The sequence below is a fragment of the Eptatretus burgeri genome, chromosome 11 (genome assembly GCF_056783735.1).
Source record: "Eptatretus burgeri isolate ZD-2024b chromosome 11, Ebu_testis_v1, whole genome shotgun sequence".
Classification (NCBI taxonomy): Eukaryota; Metazoa; Chordata; class Myxini; order Myxiniformes; family Myxinidae; genus Eptatretus; species Eptatretus burgeri.
In genome coordinates, this window is record NC_140971.1 from 9,007,970 (window position 1) to 9,029,045 (window position 21,076).

Genomic DNA, 21,076 nt, shown 5'->3' on the forward strand with positions numbered 1-21,076 from the left:
GAAAAGCGCAGTTTGTCGTGGTGAAAAGCGCAGTTTGTCGTGGTTAAAAGCGCAGTTTGGCGTGGTTAAAAGCGCAGTTTGTCGTGGTTAAAAGCGCAGATTGTCATGGTTAAAAGCGCACTTTGTCGTGGTTAAAAGCTCAGTTTGTCGTGGTTAAAAGCGCAGTTTGTCGTGGTTAAAAGCGCAGTTTGTCATGGTTAAAAGCGTGGTTTGTTGTGGTTAAAAGCGTGGTTTGTTGTGGTTAAAAGCGCATGTTGTTGTGGTTAAAAGCGCAGTTTGTTGTGGTGAAAAGCACAGTTTGTTGTGGTTAAAAGCACGCTTTGTGGTGGTTAAAAGCGCAGTTTGTCGTGGTTAAAAGCGCAGTTTGTCGTGGTTAAGAGCACAGTTTGGCGTGGGTTAAAGCGCAGTTTGGCGTGGGTTAAAGCGCAGTTTGGCGTGGGTTAAAGCGCAGTTTGTTGTGGTTTTAAGCGCAGTTTGTCATGGTTAAAAGCACAGTTTGTCGTGGTTAAAAGCACAGATTAACAGCGTTATTAGCGTGGTTTGATGTGGTTAAAAGCGGAGTTTGAAGTAGTTAAAAGCGCAGTTTGTCATGGTTGAAAGCGTGGTTTGAAGTCGTTAAAAGCGCAGATTGTCATGGTTAAAAGCGCAGATTGGCATGGTTAAAAGCGTGGTTTGATGTGGTTAAAAGCGTGGTTTGTTGTGGTTAAAAGCGTGGTTTGCTGTGGTTAAAAGCGCATGTTGTTGTGGTTAAAAGCGCAGTTTGTTGTGGTGAAAAGCACAGTTTGTTGTGTTTAAAAGCACGCTTTGTGGTGGTTAAAAGCGCAGTTTGTCGTGGTTAAAAGCGCAGTTTGTCGTGGTGAAAAGCGCGGTTTGTCATGGTTAAAAACGTGGTTTGATGTGGTTAAGAGCGTTGTTTGATGTGGTTAAAAGCGTGGTTTGAAGTGGTTAAAAGCGCAATTTGTCATGGTTAAAAGCGTGGTTTGAAGTGGTTGAAAGCGTGGTTTGAAGTGGTTAAAAGCACAGATTGTCATGGTTAAAAGCGCAGTTTGTAGTGGTTAAAAGCGCAGATTGTCGTGGTTAAAAGCGTGGTTTGAAGTCGTCAAAAGCACCGTTTATTGTGCTTAAAAGCGCAGATTGTCGTGGTTAAAAGCGTGGTTTGTCATGGTTTAAAGCACAGCTTGTTGTGGTTAAAAGCGCAGGTTGTCATCGTTAAAAGCGTAGTTTGTCGTGGTAAAAGCGCATGTTGTTGTGGTTAAAAGCGCAGGTTGTCGTGGTTCTAAGCACAGTTTGTTATGGTTCAAAGCGCGGTTTGTCATGGTAAAAAGCGTGGTTTGTTGTGCTTAAAAGCGCAGGTTGTCGTGGTTAAAAGCGTGGTTTGTCATGGTTTAAAGCACAGCTTGTTGTGGTTAAAAGCGCAGGTTGTCATGGTTAAAAGCGTAGTTTGTCGTGGTAAAAGCGCATGTTGTTGTGGTTAAAAGCGCAGGTTGTCGTGGTTCTAAGCACAGTTTGTTATGGTTCAAAGCGCGGTTTGTCATGGTAAAAAGCGTGGTTTGTTGTGGTTAAAAGTGCAGGTTGTCATGGTTAAAAGCGCAGTTTGTTGTGGTTAAAAGCGCAGTTTGTTGTGGTTAAAAGCGCAGATTGTCATGATTAAAAGCGTGGTTTGAAGTGGTTAAAAGCGCAGTTTGTCATGGTTAAAAGCATGCTTTGAAGTGGTTAAAAGCGCAGATTGTCATCGTTTAAAGCGCAGTTTGGCGTGGTTTAAAGCGCAGTTTGGCGTGGTTGAAAGCGCAGTTTGGCGTGGGTAAAAGCGCAGTTTTAAGTGGTTAAAAGCGCAGTTTGGCGTGTATAAAAGCGCAGTTTGTCATGGTTTTATGTGGTTAAAAGCGCAGTTTGGCGTGGTTAAAAGCATGGTTTATTGTGGTTAAAAGCGCAGTTTGTCGTGGTTAAAAGCGTGGTTTGTCGTGGTTAAAAGCGCAGTTTGTCGTGGTTAAAAGCGTGGTTTGTCGTGTTTAAAAGCACAGTTTGTCGTGGTTTGATGTGGACAAAAGCATGGTTTGTCGTGGTTAAAAGCGCATGTTGTCGTGGTTAAAAGCGCGGTTTGTCGTGGTTAAAAGCACAGTTTGTCGTGGTTAAAAGCGCGGTTTGTCATGGTTAAAAGCGTGGTTTGATGTGGTTAAAAGCACAGTTTGTCATGGTTAAAAGCGTGGTTTGAAGTGGTTAAAAGCGTGGTTTGCAGTGGTTAAAAGCGTGGTTTGAAGTGGTTAAAAGCGTGGTTTGGAGTGGTTAAAAGCGTGGTTTGAAGTGGTTAAAAGCGTGGTTTGAAGTGTTTAAAAGCGTGGTTATAAGTGGTTTAAAGCGCTGTTTGTCATGGTTAAAAGCGCGGTTTGAAGTGTTTAAAAGCGCGGTTTGTCGTGGTTAAAAGCGCGGTTTGTCGTGGTTAAAAGCGCAGTTTGTCGTGGTTAAAAGCGCAGTTTGTCGTGGTTAAAAGCGCAGTTTGTCGTGGTTAAAAGCGCAGTTTGTCGTGGTTAAAAGCGCAGTTTGTCGTGGTTAAAAGCGCAGTTTGTCGTGGTTAAAAGCGCAGTTTGTCGTGGTTAAAAGCGCAGTTTGTCGTGGTTAAAAGCGCAGTTTGTCGTGGTTAAAAGCGCAGTTTGTCGTGGTTAAAAGCGCAGTTTGTCGTGGTTAAAAGCGCAGTTTGTCGTGGTTAAAAGCGCAGTTTGTCGTGGTTAAAAGCGCAGTTTGTCGTGGTTAAAAGCGCAGTTTGTCGTGGTTAAAAGCGCAGTTTGTCGTGGTTAAAAGCGCAGTTTGTCGTGGTTAAAAGCGCAGTTTGTCGTGGTTAAAAGCGCAGTTTGTTGTGGTTAAAAGCACGGTTTGATGTGGTTAAAAGCACGGTTTGATGTGGTTAAAATCGCAGTTTGTCGTGGTTAAAAGCGCAGTTTGTCGTGGTTAAAAGCACAGTTTGTCGTGGTTAAAAGCGCAGTTTGATGTGGTTAAAAGCGCGGTTTTATGTGGTTAAAAGCGTGGTTTGAAGTGGTTAAAAGTGTGGTTTGAAGTGGTTAAAAGCGTGGTTTGAAGTGGTTAAAAGCGTGGTTTGAAGTGGTTAAAAGCGCAGTTTGTCGTGGTTAAAAGCGCAGTTTGTCGTGGTTAAAAGCGCAGTTTGTCGTGGTTAAAAGCGCAGTTTGTCGTGGTTAAAAGCGCAGTTTGTCGTGGTTAAAAGCGCTGTTTGTCGTGGTTAAAAGCGCGGTTTGTCGTGGTTAAAAGCGCGGTTTGTCGTGGTTAAAAGCGTGGTTTGTCGTGGTTAAAAGCGCGGTTTGTCATGGTTAAAAGCGCGGTTTGTCGTGGTTAAAAGCGCGGTTTGTCGTGGTTAAAAGCGCGGTTTGTCATGGTTAAAAGCGCGGTTTGATGTGGTTAAAAGCACGGTTTTATGTGGTTAAAAGCGCGGTTTGAAGTGGTTAAAAGCGTGGTTTGAAGTGGTTAAAAGCGTGGTTTGAAGTGGTTAAAAGCGTGGTTTGAAGTGGTTAAAAGCGTGGTTTGAAGTGTTTAAAAGCGCGGTTTGAAGTGTTTAAAAGCGCGGTTTGTCGTGGTTAAAAGCGCGGTTTGTCATGGTTAAAAGCGCAGTTTGTCGTGGTTAAAAGCGCAGTTTGTCGTGGTTAAAAGCGCAGTTTGTCGGGGTTAAAAGCGCAGTTTGTCGTGGTTAAAAGCGCAGTTTGTCGTGGTTAAAAGCGCAGTTTGTCGTGGTTAAAAGCGCAGTTTTCGTGGTTAAAAGCGCAGTTTGTCGTGGTTAAAAGCGCAGTTTGTCGTGGTTAAAAGCGCAGTTTGTCGTGGTTAAAAGCGCAGTTTGTCGTGGTTAAAAGCGCAGTTTGTCGTGGTTAAAAGCGCAGTTTGTCGTGGTTAAAAGCGCAGTTTGTCGTGGTTAAAAGCGCAGTTTGTCGTGGTTAAAAGCGCAGTTTGTCGTGGTTAAAAGCGCAGTTTGTCGTGGTTAAAAGCGCAGTTTGTTGTGGTTAAAAGCACGGTTTGATGTGGTTAAAAGCACGGTTTGATGTGGTTAAAATCGCAGTTTGTCGTGGTTAAAAGCGCAGTTTGTCGTGGTTAAAAGCACAGTTTGTCGTGGTTAAAAGCGCAGTTTGATGTGGTTAAAAGCGCGGTTTTATGTGGTTAAAAGCGTGGTTTGAAGTGGTTAAAAGCGTGGTTTGAAGTGGTTAAAAGCGTGGTTTGAAGTGGTTAAAAGCGTGGTTTGAAGTGGTTAAAAGCGCAGTTTGTCGTGGTTAAAAGCGCAGTTTGTCGTGGTTAAAAGCGCAGTTTGTCGTGGTTAAAAGCGCAGTTTGTCGTGGTTAAAAGCGCAGTTTGTCGTGGTTAAAAGCGCAGTTTGTCGTGGTTAAAAGCGCAGTTTGTCGTGGTTAAAAGCGCAGTTTGTCGTGGTTAAAAGCGCAGTTTGTCGTGGTTAAAAGCGCAGTTTGTCGTGGTTAAAAGCGCAGTTTGTCGTGGTTAAAAGCGCAGTTTGTCGTGGTTAAAAGCGCAGTTTGTCGTGGTTAAAAGCGCAGTTTGTCGTGGTTAAAAGCGCAGATTGGCATGGTTAAAAGCGTGGTTTGAAGTGGTTAAAAGCGTGGTTTGTTGTGTATAAAAGCACAATTTGTCGTGGTTAAAAGCGCAGTTTGTCGTGGTTAAAAGCGCAGTTTGTCGTGGTTAAAAGCACAGTTTGTCGTGGTTAAAAGCGCAGTTTGATGTGGTTAAAAGCGCGGTTTTATGTGGTTAAAAGCGTGGTTTGAAGTGGTTAAAAGCGTGGTTTGAAGTGGTTAAAAGCGTGGTTTGAAGTGGTTAAAAGCGTGGTTTGAAGTGGTTAAAAGCGCAGTTTGTCGTGGTTAAAAGCGCAGTTTGTCGTGGTTAAAAGCGCAGTTTGTCGTGGTTAAAAGCGCAGTTTGTCGTGGTTAAAAGCGCAGTTTGTCGTGGTTAAAAGCGCAGTTTGTCGTGGTTAAAAGCGCAGTTTGTCGTGGTTAAAAGCGCAGTTTGTCGTGGTTAAAAGCGCAGTTTGTCGTGGTTAAAAGCGCAGATTGGCATGGTTAAAAGCGTGGTTTGAAGTGGTTAAAAGCGTGGTTTGTTGTGTATAAAAGCACAATTTGTCGTGGTTTGATGTGGTTAAAAGCGTGGTTTGGTGTGGTTAAAAGCGTGGTTGTTGTGGTTAAAAGCGCATGTTGTTGTGGTTAAAAGCGGTTTGTTGTGGTGAAAAGCACAGTTTGTTGTGGTTAAAAGCGCAGTTTGTCGTGGTTAAAAGCGCAGTTTGTCGTGGTTAAAAGCGCAGTTTGTCGTGGTGAAAAGCGCAGTTTGTCGTGGTGAAAAGCGCAGTTTGTCGTGGTTAAAAACGTGGTTTGATGTGGTTAAGAGTGTTGTTTGATGTGGTTAAAAGCGTGGTTTGAAGTGGTTGAAATCGCAATTTGTCATGGTTAAAAGCGTGGTTTGAAGTGGTTGAAAGTGTGGTTTGAAGTAGTTAAAAGCGCAGATTGTCATGGTTAAAAGCGCAGATTGGCATGGTTAAAAGCGTGGTTTGATGTGGTTAATAGCGTGGTTTGTTGTGCTTAAAAGCATGGTTTGTTGTGCTTCAAAGCGCATGTTGTTGTGGTGAAAAGCACAGTTTGTTGTGGTTAAAAGCACAGTTTGTCGTGGTTAAAAATCGCAGTTTGTCGTGGTTAAAAGTGTGGTTTGTTGTGTTTAAAAGCACATTTGTCGTGGTTTGATGTGGTTAAAAGCGTGGTTTGTTGTGGTTAAAAGCGTGGTTTGTTGTTGTTGAAAGCGCATGTTGTCGTTATTAAAAGCGCAGTTTGTCATGGTTAAAAGCATGCTTTGAAGTGGTTAAAAGCACAGATTGTCATGGTTAAAAGCGCAGTTTGTCGTGGTCAAAAGTTCAGTTTGTCGTGGTTAAAAGCGCAGATTGGCATGGTTAAAAGCGTGGTTTGTTGTGGTTAAAAGCGTGGTTTGTTGTGGTTAAAAACGTAGTTTGTCGTGGTTAAAAGCGCATGTTGTTGTGGTTGATAGCGCAGGTTGTCATGGTTCGAAGCACAGTTTGTTATGGTTCAAAGCGCAGTTTGTTATGGTTCAAAGCGCAGTTTGTTATGGTTCAAAGCGCAGTTTGTTATGGTTCAAAGCGCAGTTTGTTATGGTTCAAAGCGCAGTTTTGTTGTGGTTAAAAGTGCAGTTTGTTGTGGTTAAAAGTCCAGTTTGTTGTGGTTAAAAGCGCAGATTGTCATGGTTAAAAGCGTGGTTTGATGTGGTTAAAAGCATGGTTTAAAGTGGTTAAAAGCATGGTTAGAAGTGGTTAAAAGCGCAGTTTGTCATGGTTAAAAGCGTGGTTTGAAGTGGTTAAAAGCGCAGATTGTCATGGTGAAAAGCGCAGTTTGTCATGGTGAAAAGCGCAGTTTGTCGTGGTTAAAAGCGCAGTTTGTCGTGATTAAAAGCATGGTTTAAAGTGGTTAAAAGCATGGTTAGAAGTGGTTTAAAGCGCTGTTTGTCATGGTTAAAACCGTGGTTTGAAGTAGTTAAAAGCGCAGATTGTCATGGTTAAAAGCGTGGTTTGAAGTCGTTAAAAGCGCAGATTGTCTGTCATGGTTAAAAGCGAAGTTTGTTGTGTTTAAAAGGACAATTTGTCATGGTTTGATGTGGTTAAAAGCACAGATTGTCAGGTTAAAAGTGCAGTTTGTCATGGTTAAAAGCACTGTTTGTTGTGGTTAAAAGCGCAGATTGTCATGGTTATTCGCTTGGTTTGATGTGGTTAAAAGCGCAGTTTGACATAGTTAAAAGCGTGGTTGTTGTGTATAAAAGCACAATTTGTCGTGGTTTTATGTGGTTAAAAGCGTGGTTTGTTGTGGTTAAAAGCATGGTTTATTGTGGTTAAAAGCACATGTCATGGTTAAAAGCGCAGTTTGTCATGGTGAAAAGCACAGTTTGTTGTGGTTAAAAGCACGGTTTGTCGTGGTTAAAAGCGTGGTTTGTTGTGGTTAAAAGCGAAGTTTGTCATTGATAAAAGCGTGGTTTGTTGTGTTTAAAAGCACAGTTTGTCGTGGTTTGATGTGGATAAAAGCACAGATTGTCATGGTTAAAAGCGCAGTTTGTCGTGGTTAAAAGCGTGGTTTGAAGTGGTTAAAAGCACCGTTTATTGTGGTTAAAAGCGCAGATTGTCGTGGTTAAAAGCGTGGTTTGTCATGGTTAAAAGCGTGGTTTGATGTGGTTAAAAGCACAGATTGTCGTGGTTAAAAGCGCAGTTTGTCGTGGTTAAAAGCGCAGATTGTCATGGTTAAAAGCGTGGTTTGAAGTGGTTTAAAGCACCGTTTATTGTGGTTAAAAGCGCAGATTGTCGTGGTTAAAAGCGTGGTTTGTCATGGTTAAAAGCGCATGTTGTTGTGGTTGAAAGCGCAGGTTGTCATGGTTCGAAGCACAGTTTGTTATGGTTCAAAGCGCAGTTTGTTATGGTTCAAAGCGCAGTTTGTTGTGGTTAAAAGTGCAGTTTGTTGTGGTTAAAAGTACAGTTTGTTGTGGTTAAAAGCGCAGATTGTCATGGTTAAAAGCGTGGTTTGATGTGGCTAAAAGCATGGTTTAAAGTGGTTAAAAGCATGGTTAGAAGTGGTTAAAAGCGCAGTTTGTCATGGTTAAAAGCGTGGTTTGACGTGGTTAAAAGCGCAGATTGTCATGGTGAAAAGCGCAGTTTGTCGTGGTTAAAAGCGCAGTTTGTCGTGATTAAAAGCACGGTTTGAAGTGGTCAAAAGCATGGTTAGAAGTGGTTTAAAGCGCTGTTTGTCATGGTTAAAAGCGTGGTTTGTCATGGTTAAAAGCGGATTGTCATGGTGAAAAGCGCAGTTTGTCGTGGTTAAAAGCGCAGTTTGTCGTGGTTAAAAGCGCAGTTTGTCGGGGTTAAAAGCGCAGATTGTCGTGGTTAAAAGCGCAGTTTGTCGTGGTTAAAAGCGCAGTTTGTCGTGGTTAAAAGCGCAGTTTGTCGTGGTTAAAAGCGCAGTTTGTCGTGGTTAAAAGCGCAGTTTGTCGTGGTTAAAAGCGCAGTTTGTCGTGGTTAAAAGCGCAGTTTGTCGTGGTTAAAAGCGCAGTTTGTCGTGGTTAAAAGCGCAGTTTGTCGTGGTTAAAAGCGCAGTTTGTCGTGGTTAAAAGCGCAGTTTGTCGTGGTTAAAAGCGCAGTTTGTCGTGGTTAAAAGCGCAGTTTGTCGTGGTTAAAAGCGCAGTTTGTCGTGGTTAAAAGCGCAGTTTGTCGTGGTTAAAAGCGCAGTTTGTCGTGGTTAAAAGCGCAGTTTGTCGTGGTTAAAAGCGCAGTTTGTCGTGGTTAAAAGCGCAGTTTGTCGTGGTTAAAAGCGCAGTTTGTCGTGGTTAAAAGCGCAGTTTGTCGTGGTTAAAAGCGCAGTTTGTCGTGGTTAAAAGCGCAGTTTGTCGTGGTTAAAAGCGCAGTTTGTCGTGGTTAAAAGCGCAGTTTGTCGTGGTTAAAAGCGCAGTTTGTCGTGGTTAAAAGCGCAGTTTGTCGTGGTTAAAAGCGCAGTTTGTCGTGGTTAAAAGCGCAGTTTGTCGTGGTTAAAAGCGCAGTTTGTCGTGGTTAAAAGCGCAGTTTGTCGTGGTTAAAAGCGCAGTTTGTCGTGGTTAAAAGCGCAGTTTGTCGTGGTTAAAAGCGCAGTTTGTCGTGGTTAAAAGCGCAGTTTGTCGTGGTTAAAAGCGCAGTTTGTCGTGGTTAAAGCGCAGTTTGTCGTGGTTAAAAGCGCAGTTTGTCATGGTTAAAAGCGTGGTTTGATGTGGTTAAGAGTGTTGTTTGATGTGGTTAAAAGCGTGGTTTATTGTGGTTAAAAGCGCATGTTGTTGTGGTTAAAAGCGGTTTGTTGTGGTGAAAAGCACAGTTTGTTGTGGTTTGATGTGGTTAAAAGCGTGGTTTGTTGTGGTTAAAAGCGTGGTTTATTGTGGTTAAAAGCGCATGTTGTTGTGGTTAAAAGCGGTTTGTTGTGGTGAAAAGCACAGTTTGTTGTGGTTAAAAGCGCAGTTTGTCGTGGTTAAAAGCGCAGTTTGTCGTGGTGAAAAGCGCAGTTTGTCGTGGTGAAAAGCGCAGTTTGTCGTGGTTAAAAACGTGGTTTGATGTGGTTAAGAGTGTTGTTTGATGTGGTTAAAAGCGTGGTTTGAAGTGGTTGAAATCGCAATTTGTCATGGTTAAAAGCGTGGTTTGAAGTGGTTGAAAGTGTGGTTTGAAGTAGTTAAAAGCACAGATTGTCATGGTTAAAAGCGCAGTTTGTCGTGGTTAAAAGCGCAGATTGTCGTGGTTAAAAGCGTGGTTTGAAGTGCTCAAAAGCACCGTTTATTGTGCTTAAAAGCGCAGGTTGTCGTGGTTAAAAGCGTGGTTTGTCATGGTTTAAAGCACAGTTTGTTGTGGTTAAAAGCGCAGGTTGTCATGGTTAAAAGCGTAGTTTGTCGTGGTAAAAGCGCATGTTGTTGTGGTTAAAAGCGCAGGTTGTCATGGTTCTAAGCACAGTTTGTTATGGTTCAAAGCGCGGTTTGTCATGGTAAAAAGTGTGGTTTGTTGTGGTTAAAAGTGCAGGTTGTCGTGGTTAAAAGCGCAGATTGTCGTGATTAAAAGCGTGGTTTGAAGTGGTTAAAAGCGCAGTTTGTCATGGTTAAAAGCATGGTTTGAAGTGGTTAAAAGCGCAGTTTGTCATGGTTAAAAGCATGGTTTGAAGTGGTTAAAAGCGCAGATTGTCATGGTTAAAAGCACAGTTTGTCGTGGTTAAAAGCGCAGTTTGGCGTGAGTAAAAGCGCAGTTTGGCGTGGGTAAAAGCGCAGTTTGGCTTGGGTAAAGGCGCAGTTTGGCGTGGGTAAAAGCGCAGTTTGGCGTGGGTAAAAAGCGCAGTTTGGCGTGGTTAAAAGCGCAGATTATCAGGGTTATTAGCGTGGTTTGATGTGGTTAAAAGCGGAGTTTGAAGTGGTTAAAAGCGCAGTTTGTCATGGTTGAAAGCGTGGTTTGAAGTAGTTAAAAGCGCAGATTGTCATGGTTAAAAGCGCAGATTGGCATGGTTAAAAGCGTGGTTTGATGTGGTTAATAGCGTGGTTTGTCGTGGTGAAAAGCACAGTTTGTTGTGGTTAAAAGCACAGTTTGTCGTGGTTAAAAATCGCAGTTTGTCGTGGTTAAAAGCGTGGTTTGTTGTGTTTAAAAGCACAGTTTGTCGTGGTTTGATGTGGTTAAAAGCGTGGTTTGTTGTGGTTAAAAGCGTGGTTTGTTGTTGTTGAAAGCGCATGTTGTCGTTATTAAAAGTGCAGTTTGTCATGGTTAAAAGCGTGTTTTGAAGTGGTCAAAAGCACAGATTGTCATGGTTAAAAGCGTGGTTTGAAGTGGTTAAAAGCACCGTTTATTGTGGTTAAAAGCGCAGGTTGTCGTGGTTAAAAGCGTAGTTTGTCGTGATAAAAAGCACAGTTTGTTGTGGTTAAAAGTGCATGTTGTCGTGGTTAAAAGCGCAGTTTGTTGTGGTTAAAAGCACATGCTGTCGTGGTTAAAAGCACATGTTGTCATGGTTAAAAGCGCAGTTTGTTATGGTTCAAAGCGCAGTTTGTCATGGTAAAAAGCGTGGTTTGTTGTGGTTAAAAGTGCAGGTTGTCGTGGTTAAAAGCGCAGTTTGTTGTGGTTAAAAGGGCAGTTTGTTGTGGTTAAAAGCGCAGATTGTCATGGTTAAAAGCGTGGTTTGATGTGGTTAAAAGCATGGTTTGAAGTGGTTAAAAGCGCAGTTTGTCATGGTTAAAAGCGTGGTTTGAAGTGGTTAAAAGCACAGATAGTCATGGTTTAAAGCACAGTTTGTCGTGGTTAAAAGCGCAGTTTGGCGTGAGTAGGGTAAGAATACTGATTCTGGCTCACTTTTCCCCATGTAAATGAATGGGGGATTTTCAGCGATTTATATTTTTTTTCCCTAAAAATAAACCCCCCTTTTTATCCCAAGGTATATTTATTTGTCTCCCCTTTTAACCTGGAGGTTGAACCTCATTGAATTGAACACCTGGGGGTTGAACAGCTCACTCATTGAACCTATAAAGATTTGTTCATTCTCAAATTCCTTCAATAGTTTTATTTTTCTTTGCACAATAATCCCCATCTAAAATATTGACAAACAAAACATTTGAATCTTTATATTTTTTAAGATACCCCATTTGTGCCATTACGAAATGATAAACTTCTCTTAATGCTCTCATCTGACCACCTCCTGAGCCACAGGTTATTTTTTGTTAAGCCCCGCCCACTTTTCTTTAAGCCCCGCCCACTTTTGTTAAGCCCCGCCCACTTTCCACAAGGTATTCAATAATCCCCGCCCACTTTTCTTTAAGCCCCGCCCACTTTTGCTAAGCCCCGCCCACTTTTGCTAAGCTCCGCCCACTTTTCATAAGGTATTTTTTTCTAAGCCACGCCCACTTTTCCTAAGCCCCGCCCACTTTTGCTATGCTCCGCCCACTTTTCGTAAGGTATTTTTTCTAAGCCACGCCCACTTTTCCTAAGCCCCGCCCACTTTTGCTAAGCTCCGCCCACTTTCCATAAGGTATTTTTTCTAAGCCACGCCCACTTTTCCTAAGCTCCGCCTACTTTTGCTAAGCCCCGCCCGCTCTTACATCATTTTCAGTTCATCTCTGACTCACAAAGAAATCACTAGAAAATTACAGGATGTTATGGTTTTGAAAAATTTCCCAATGAAGGCTTGCCAAGGCTTGCCCAGGGAATTTCCAAAGGAAACCACACCCACCAGTCTTTCTCTATAAAAGCTTCAAACCCAGGCTCCATTTTAAACATTTGTTTTTGCTGGCAATGGTGTTCTGTGTGCTTGTCTCGAACTGTCTGTCTTCTATGGAACTAAACCTTCAAGTTGATGAACTGGATTCAAACCTCTTATCTATTGAGGTAAGATTTTTTATTTTCCTATTTTCAAACTTTGATTGAAGCATACTCATTTAATAATTAAATAACTTAATTAATACATTATTATTTTCTCTCACAGGAAATTGTGTCTGAAATACGAAATGAAAATACTGCTTTTGCTACAACTTGGGGGAAATTGTTGGCTTGGTTGAAGACCTTGAGTGGGATGACTTTGGTGTTCCTTGGAACTCTCTGTCTTCTATGGAACTAAACCTTCAAGTTGATGAACTGGATTCAAACCTCTTATCTATTGAGGTAAGATTTTTTATTTTCCTATTTTCAAACTTTGATTGAAGCATACTCATTTAATAATTAAATAACTTAATTAATACATTATTATTTTCTCTCACAGGAAATTGTGTCTGAAATACGATATGAAAATACTGCTTTTGCTACAACTTGGGGCGAAATTGTTGGCTTGGTTGAAGACCTTATGAGCGATCAAGACCCACAGAACGAGTTTGTCCTTGATGACCCAACCAAAGAGTTATACCTTGGAGACCAGCAAAATCCTGAAAAAGAGTTTTACAGCAATAGTACTCATTGTGAGTTATCAAGACAATACCCACTGAACAAGTTATACCTTGATGAGCCAGAATACAAGTTTTACCTTGGAGACTCACAAATTTTGAAAAAATCAAGAAATGAGTTCTGCCTTGATGGTTTAAATAACTACCTTGGAGACTCAGGAAAAGGGTTCTGCCAAGATGGTTCTAAATATGGGGCCTACCTTGGAGACTCACAAATTTTGAAAAAATCAGTAAATGAGTTCTGCCTTGATGGTTTAAATAACTACCTTGGAGACTCAGGAAAAGGGTTCTGCCAAGATGGTTCTAAATATGGGTCCTACCTTGGAGACTCACAAATTTTGAAAAAATCAGTAAATGAGTTATCCTTAAGAGACTTTGTAAGTTGGTTTTACTTTGAATACTTGAAATGTGGGTTCTGGATTGATAACTCACAATGTGATACATATCTTGGAAACTCAACGGGAATGTGGTTATACCTTGAAGACTTGGAAAGTTGGGTTTATGTTGGACACTTGAAACTTTTTTGGGGGCTTTTATTTATTTATTTATTTATTTATTATTATTATTATTTTATTTATTTATATTTTGGAGACTTTTGGAGTTGCTATCACTCTTTGGGATCTAAACCTATCGATGTAGTTCTTTGTCGGATGGTGCTTGATGGGAGCAAGATCAAGAAAGTTCTGGGAAGAAAGTGCAGGCTTACTCCCCCTTTCTACGTCATCAAACCTGAAAGCCTTAAAAGACAGAATTGGAAGAAGAAAAAAAAAACGTAAAAATATATATATATATATAGGTGGAAATCTCATTTTGAAAAAGACATTGTGTTGGGGTTGAGATTTTGAATGTGAGGGTTGGGGTTGAGATTTTGAATGTGAGGGTTGGGACACACACATACACATCAACAAAACAAAAGTTAAGCCTTGACTATTCAGTTGAGGATTCTGTGTTTGGGGTTCACAGATCTAAGAACGTCCCCCTTGACACACATTATATACTGTTATACACCTCGGACTTGGCCCTCGAGTGTCCACAACGGTGTATAGTAGGAGGGAGTGAAGCGCCAACCTATTGCTCCCATTGCACACACACACAAACAAAAGTTAAACCTTGACTATTCAGTTGAGGATTCTGTGTTTGGGGTTCACAGATCTAAGAACGTCCCCCTTGACACACATTATATACTGTTATACACCTCGGACTTGTCCCTCTAGTGTCCACAAAGGTGTATTATCTGCTTAGTTTTGTCTTTTGTAATTCCTGTGAATAAAATGAACCTAAAATCTCTTCCCCTTCCAAATCATATATTTTATAAGTCCAAGGAACTGTATCTATTACATCAACAATTTTAAAAAGTTCTTTCGTCCATCGTTCAGTAAAACCCTTTTCAAAAAGAAATATTCTAATTGAACACCTAGTCAATGAACAGCTAAAAATCAAGTCAATGAAAAGAAAGAAAGAATCACAATTGAACATCCACTCAATGAACTGTTAATATTCTAATTGAACACCTACTCAATGAACTGTTAATATTCTAATTGAACACCTACTCAATGAACTGTTAATATTCTAATTGAACACCTACTCAATGAACTGTTAATATTCTAATCAATGAAAAGAAAGAAAGAATCCTAATTGAACACCTACTCAATGAACTGTTAATATTCTAATTGAACACCTACCCATCAAGTCAATGAAAAAGAAAGAAAAGAATCAAGATGAACACCTAGTTAATGAACAGAAAGAAAGAATCCATATGAACACCTACCCAATGAAAAAAGAAATAATCTAATCAATAAACTGTTAATATTCCAATTGAACACCTAGTTAATGAACTGTTAATATATTCTAATTAAACACCTAGTTAATGTAAAGAAAGAATCCATATGAACACCTACTCAATGAAAAAGAAATATTCTAATTGAACACCTAGTCAATGAACAGCTAAAAATCAAGTCAATGAAAAGAAAGAAAGAATCACAATTGAACATCCACTCAATGAACTGTTAATATTCTAATTGAACACCTACTCAATGAACTGTTAATATTCTAATTGAACACCTACTCAATGAACTGTTAATATTCTAATCAATGAAAAGAAAGAAAGAATCCTAATTGAACACCTACTCAATGAACTGTTAATATTCTAATTGAACACCTACCCATCAAGTCAATGAAAAAGAAAGAAAAGAATCAAGATGAACACCTAGTTAATGAACAGAAAGAAAGAATCCATATGAACACCTACCCAATGAAAAAGAAATAATCTAATCAATAAACTGTTAATATTCCAATTGAACACCTAGTTAATGAACTGTTAATATATTCTAATTAAACACCTAGTTAATGTACAGAAAGAATCCATATGAACACCTACTCAATGAAAAAGAAATATTCTAATCAATGTACAGAAAGAAAGAATCCTAATTGAACATCTACTCATCTAATCAATGAAAAGAAAGAAAGAATCACAATTGAACATCTACTCAATAAACTGTTAATATATTCTAATTGAACACCTAATCAATAAACTGTTAATATATTCCAATTGAACACCTAGTTAATGTACAGAAAGAAAGAATCCATATGAACACCTACTCAATGAACAGCTAAAAATCAAGTCAATGAAAAAGAAAGAAAAGAATCAAGATGAACACCTAGTTAATGAACAGAAAGAAAGAATCCATATGAACACCTAGTTAATGTACAGAAAGAAAGAATCCATATGAACACCAAGTCAATGAAAAGAAAGAAAGAATCCTAATTGAACACCTAATCAATAAACTTAATATATTCCAATTGAACACCTACTCAATGAACAGAAAGAAAAGAATCAAGATGAACACCTACTAATCAAGTCAATGAAAAGAAAAAAAGAATCAAGATGAACACCTACTAATCAAGTCAATGAAAAGAAAAAAAAGAATCAAGATGAACACCTACTAATCAAGTCAATGAAAAAGAAAGAAAAGAATCAAGATGAACACCTAGTTAATGAACAGCTAAAAATCAAGATGAACACCTAGTTAATGAACAGAAAGAAAGAATCCATATGAACACCTAGTTAATGTACAGAAAGAAAAGAATCAAGATGAACACCTAGTTAATGTACAGAAAGAAAGAATCAAGATGAACACCTAGTTAATGAACAGCTAAAAATCAAGTCAATGAAAAAAGAAAGAAAAGAATCAAGATGAACACCTACTAATCAAGTCAATGAAAAAGAAAGAAAAGAATCAAGATGAACACCTAGTTAATGAACAGAAAGAAAGAATCCATATGAACACCTACTCAATGAAAAAGAAAGAAAGAATCCATATGAACACCTAGTTAATGAACTGTTAATATTCTAATTGAACACCTACTCAATGAAAAGAAAGAAAGAATCCTAATTGAACATCTACTCATCTAATCAATGAAAAGAAAGAAAGAATCCTAATTGAACACCAAGTCAATGAAAAAGAAAGAAAGAATCCTAATTGAACACCTACTCAATGAACTGTTAATATTCTAATTGAACACCTACTCATCTAATCAATGAACTGTTAATATATTCTAATTGAACACCTACTCAATGAACTGTTAATATATTCTAATTGAACACCTACTCAATGAACAGAAAGAAAAGAATCAAGATGAACACCTAGTTAATGTACAGAAAGAAATATTCTAATCAATGAACTGTTAATATATTCTAATTGAACACCTACTCATCTAATCAATGAACTGTTAATATATTCTAATTGAACACCTACTCAATGAACTGTTAATATATTCTAATTGAACACCTACTCATCTAATCAATGAACTGTTAATATATTCTAATTGAACACCTACTCATCTACTCGATGAAAAAAAAGAAATAATCTAATCAATGAACTGTTAATATATTCTAATTGAACACCTAGTTAATGAACAGAAAGAAAAGAATCAAGATGAACACCTAGTTAATGAACAGCTAAAAATCTAGATGAACACCTACTCAATGAACTGATAATATTCTAATTGAACACCTACTTATCTACTCAATGAAAAAGATATATTCTAATCAATGAACTGTTAATATATTCTAATTGAACACCTACTCAATGAACAGAAAGAAAGAATCACAATTGAACATCTACTTATCTAATCAATGAACTGTTAATATATTTTAATTGAACACCTACTCAATGAACTGTTAATATATTCTAATTGAACACCTACCCATCAAGTCAATGAAAAAGAAAGAAAAGAATCAAGATGAACACCAAGTTAATGTACAGAAAGAAAGAATCCATATGAACACCTAATCAATAAACTGTTAATATATTCTAATTGAACACCTACTCATCTAATCAATGAAAAGAAAGAAAGAATCCTAATTGAACACCTACTTATCTAATCAATGAACTGTTAATATTCTAATTGAACACCTACTCATCAAGTCAATGAAAAAGAAAGAAAAGAATCAAGATGAACACCAAGTTAATGTACAGAAAGAAAAGAATCAAGATGAACACCTACTCAATGAACAGCTAAAAATCAAGATGAACACCTAGTTAATGAATTGCTAAAAATCAAGATGAACACCTAGTTAATGTACAGAAAGAAATATTCTAATCAATGAACTGTTAATATATTCTAATTGAACACCTAGTTAATGAACAGAAAGAAAAGAATCAAGATGAACACCTAGTTAATGTACAGAAAGAAATATTCTAATCAATGAACTGTTAATATATTCTAATTGAACACCTACTCATTTAATCAATGAACTGTTAATATATTCTAATTGAACACCTACTCAATGAAAAAGAAAGAAAAGAATCAAGATGAACACCAAGTCAATGAAAAAGAAAGAAAAGAATCAAGATGAACACCTACTTATCTAATCAATGAAAAGAAAGAAAGAATCCTAATTGAACACCTAATCAATGAACTGTTAATATATTCCAATTGAACACCCACTCAATGAACAGAAAGAAAAGAATCAAGATGAACACCTACTAATCAAGTCAATGAAAAAGAAAGAAAAGAATCAAGATGAACACCTACTCAATGAACAGTTAATATATTCTAATTGAACACCTACTCAATGAACTGTTAATATTCTAATTGAACACCTACTCAATGAACTGTTAATATTCTAATTGAACACCTACTCAATGAAAAGAAAGAAAGAATCCCAATTGAACACCTAGTTAATGAACTGTTAATATATTCTAATTGAACACCTACTCATCTAATCAATGAAAAGAAAGAAAGAATCCTAATTGAACATCTACTCATCTAATCAATAAAAAAGAAAGAAAAGAATCAAGATGAACACCTAGTTAATGAACAGCTAAAAATCAAGATGAACACCTACTCAATGAACAGTTAAAAATCAAGTCAATGAAAAAGAAAGAAAAGAATCAAGATTAACACCTACTCAATAAACAGAAAGAAAGAATCCTAATTGAACACCTAGTTAATGAACAGCTAAAAATCAAGATGAACACCTCATCAATGAACTGTTAATATATTCCAATTGAACACCTACTCAATGAACAGCTAAAAATCTAGATGAACACCTACTCAATGAACAGCTAAAAATCAAGTCAATGAAAAAGAAAGAAAAGAATCAAGATGAACACCTAGTTAATGAACAGCTAAAAATCAAGTCAATGAAAAAGAAAGAAAAGAATCAAGATGAACACCTACTCAATGAAAAAGAAAGAAAGAATCCTAATTGAACACCTAGTTAATGAACAGCTAAAAATCAAGATGAACACCTACTCAATGAACAGCTAAAAATCAAGTCAATGAAAAAGAAAGAAAAGAATCAAGATGAACACCTAGTTAATGAACAGCTAAAAATCAAGATGAACACCTACTCAATGAAAAGAAAGAACCCAATGAATACCTTTCTTTTCCCTCATATCTATTTACTTTTTCTTGTTAAAAAAGCTTTTTTTCCTAAATAATTCACGTTTCTATCAAGAAAATATAAGCTAAAAATAAAAAGTGAATTCACCAATTTTTTAATTAAAACCAAAAAATTGGTGAATTCACTTTTTATTTTTAGCTTATATTTTCTTGATAAAAACGTGAATTATTTAGGAAAAAAAGCTTTTTTAACAAGAAAAAGTAAATAGATATGAGGGAAAAGAAAGGTATTCATTGGGTTCTTTCTTTTCATTGAGTAGGTGTTCATCTTGATTTTTAGCTGTTCATTAACTAGGTGTTCAATTAGGATTCTTTCTTTCTTTTTCATTGAGTAGGTGTTCATCTTGATTCTTTTCTTTCTTTTTCATTGACTTGATTTTTAGCTGTTCATTAACTAGGTGTTCATCTTGATTCTTTTCTTTCTTTTTCATTGACTTGATTTTTAGCTGTTCATTGAGTAGGTGTTCATCTAGATTTTTAGCTGTTCATTGAGTAGGTGTTCAATTGGAATATATTAACAGTTCATTGATTAGGTGTTCATCTTGATTTTTAGCTGTTCATTAACTAGGTGTTCAATTAGGATTCTTTCTTTCTGTTTATTGAGTAGGTGTTCATCTTGATTCTTTTCTTTCTTTTTCATTGACTTGATTTTTAACTGTTCATTGAGTAGGTGTTCATCTTGATTTTTAGCTGTTCATTAACTAGGTGTTCATCTTGATTCTTTTCTTTCTTTTTATTGATTAGATGAGTAGATGTTCAATTAGGATTCTTTCTTTCTTTTCATTGATTAGATGAGTAGGTGTTCAATTAGAATATATTAACAGTTCATTAACTAGGTGTTCAATTGGGATTCTTTCTTTCTTTTCATTGAGTAGGTGTTCAATTAGAATATTAACAGTTCATTGAGTAGGTGTTCAATTAGAATATTAACAGTTCATTGAGTAGGTGTTCAATTAGAATATATTAACTGTTCATTGAGTAGGTGTTCATCTTGATTCTTTTCTTTCTTTTTCATTGACTTGATTAGTAGGTGTTCATCTTGATTCTTTTCTTTCTGTTCATTGAGTGGGTGTTCAATTGGAATATATTAACAGTTCATTGATTAGGTGTTCAATTAGGATTCTTTCTTTCTTTTCATTGATTAGATAAGTAGGTGTTCATCTTGATTCTTTTCTTTCTTTTTCATTGACTTGGTGTTCATCTTGATTCTTTTCTTTCTTTTTCATTGAGTAGGTGTTCAATTAGAATATATTAACAGTTCATTGATTAAATGAGTAGGTGTTCAATTAGAATATATTAACAGTTCATTGATTAGAATATTTCTTTCTGTACATTAACTAGGTGTTCATCTTGATTCTTTTCTTTCTGTTCATTAACTAGGTGTTCAATTAGAATATATTAACAGTTCATTGATTAGAATATTTCTTTCTGTACATTAACTAGGTGTTCATCTTGATTTTTAGCTATTCATTAACTAGGTGTTCATCTTGATTTTTAGCTGTTCATTGAGTAGGTGTTCATCTTGATTCTTTTCTTTCTGTACATTAACTTGGTGTTCATCTTGATTCTTTTCTTTCTTTTTCATTGACTTGATGAGTAGGTGTTCAATTAGAATATTAACAGTTCATTGATTAGATAAGTAGGTGTTCAATTAGGATTCTTTCTTTCTTTTCATTGATTAGATGAGTAGGTGTTCAATTAGAATATATTAACAGTTTATTGATTAGGTGTTCATATGGATTCTTTCTTTCTGTACATTAACTTGGTGTTCATCTTGATTCTTTTCTTTCTTTTTCATTGACTTGATGGGTAGGTGTTCAATTAGAATATATTAACAGTTCATTGAGTAGGTGTTCAATTAAAATATATTAACAGTTCATTGATTAGATAAGTAGATGTTCAATTGTGATTCTTTCTTTCTGTTCATTGAGTAGGTGTTCAATTAGAATATATTAACAGTTCATTGATTAGAATATATCTTTTTCATTGAGTAGATAAGTAGGTGTTCAATTAGAATATTATCAGTTCATTGAGTAGGTGTTCATCTAGATTTTTAGCTGTTCATTAACTAGGTGTTCATCTTGATTCTTTTCTTTCTGTTCATTAACTAGGTGTTCAATTAGAATATATTAACAGTTCATTGATTAGATTATTTCTTTTTTCATCGAGTAGATGAGTAGGTGTTCAATTAGAATATATTAACAGTTCATTGATTAGATGAGTAGGTGTTCAATTAGAATATATTAACAGTTCATTGAGTAGGTGTTCAATTAGAATATATTAACAGTTCATTGATTAGATGAGTAGGTGTTCAATTAGAATATATTAACAGTTCATTGATTAGAATATTTCTTTCTGTACATTAACTAGGTGTTCATCTTGATTCTTTTCTTTCTGTTCATTGAGTAGGTGTTCAATTAGAATATATTAACAGTTCATTGAGTAGGTGTTCAATTAGAATATATTAACAGTTCATTGATTAGATGAGTAGGTGTTCAATTAGAATATATTAACAGTTCATTGATTAGAATATTTCTTTCTGTACATTAACTAGGTGTTCATCTTGATTCTTTTCTTTCTGTTCATTGAGTAGGTGTTCAATTAGAATATATTAACAGTTCATTGAGTAGGTGTTCAATTAGAATATATTAACAGTTCATTGATTAGATGAGTAGGTGTTCAATTAGAATATTAACAGTTCATTGAGTAGGTGTTCAATTAGGAT

At 37.0% G+C, this 21,076-nt stretch overlaps 1 protein-coding gene and 1 long non-coding RNA gene across 8 annotated transcripts in view; both read left to right on the plus strand.

The window, feature by feature from the left end:
- Positions 1-21,076, plus strand: part of LOC147016459 (uncharacterized) — a 428,934-nt gene that overhangs the window by 135,890 nt on the left and 271,968 nt on the right. The gene's annotated exons all lie outside the window — the stretch shown is intronic.
- On the plus strand, positions 10,741-13,728 carry LOC147016463 (uncharacterized). 2 transcript variants are annotated; one of them, XR_015049057.1, is made up of 3 exons: positions 10,741-11,893; positions 11,991-12,166; positions 12,264-13,728. It is a non-coding gene; the product is annotated as an uncharacterized LOC147016463 (long non-coding RNA). The 2 variants fall into 2 exon arrangements; XR_015049056.1 differs by having other exon boundaries at positions 10,741-12,166.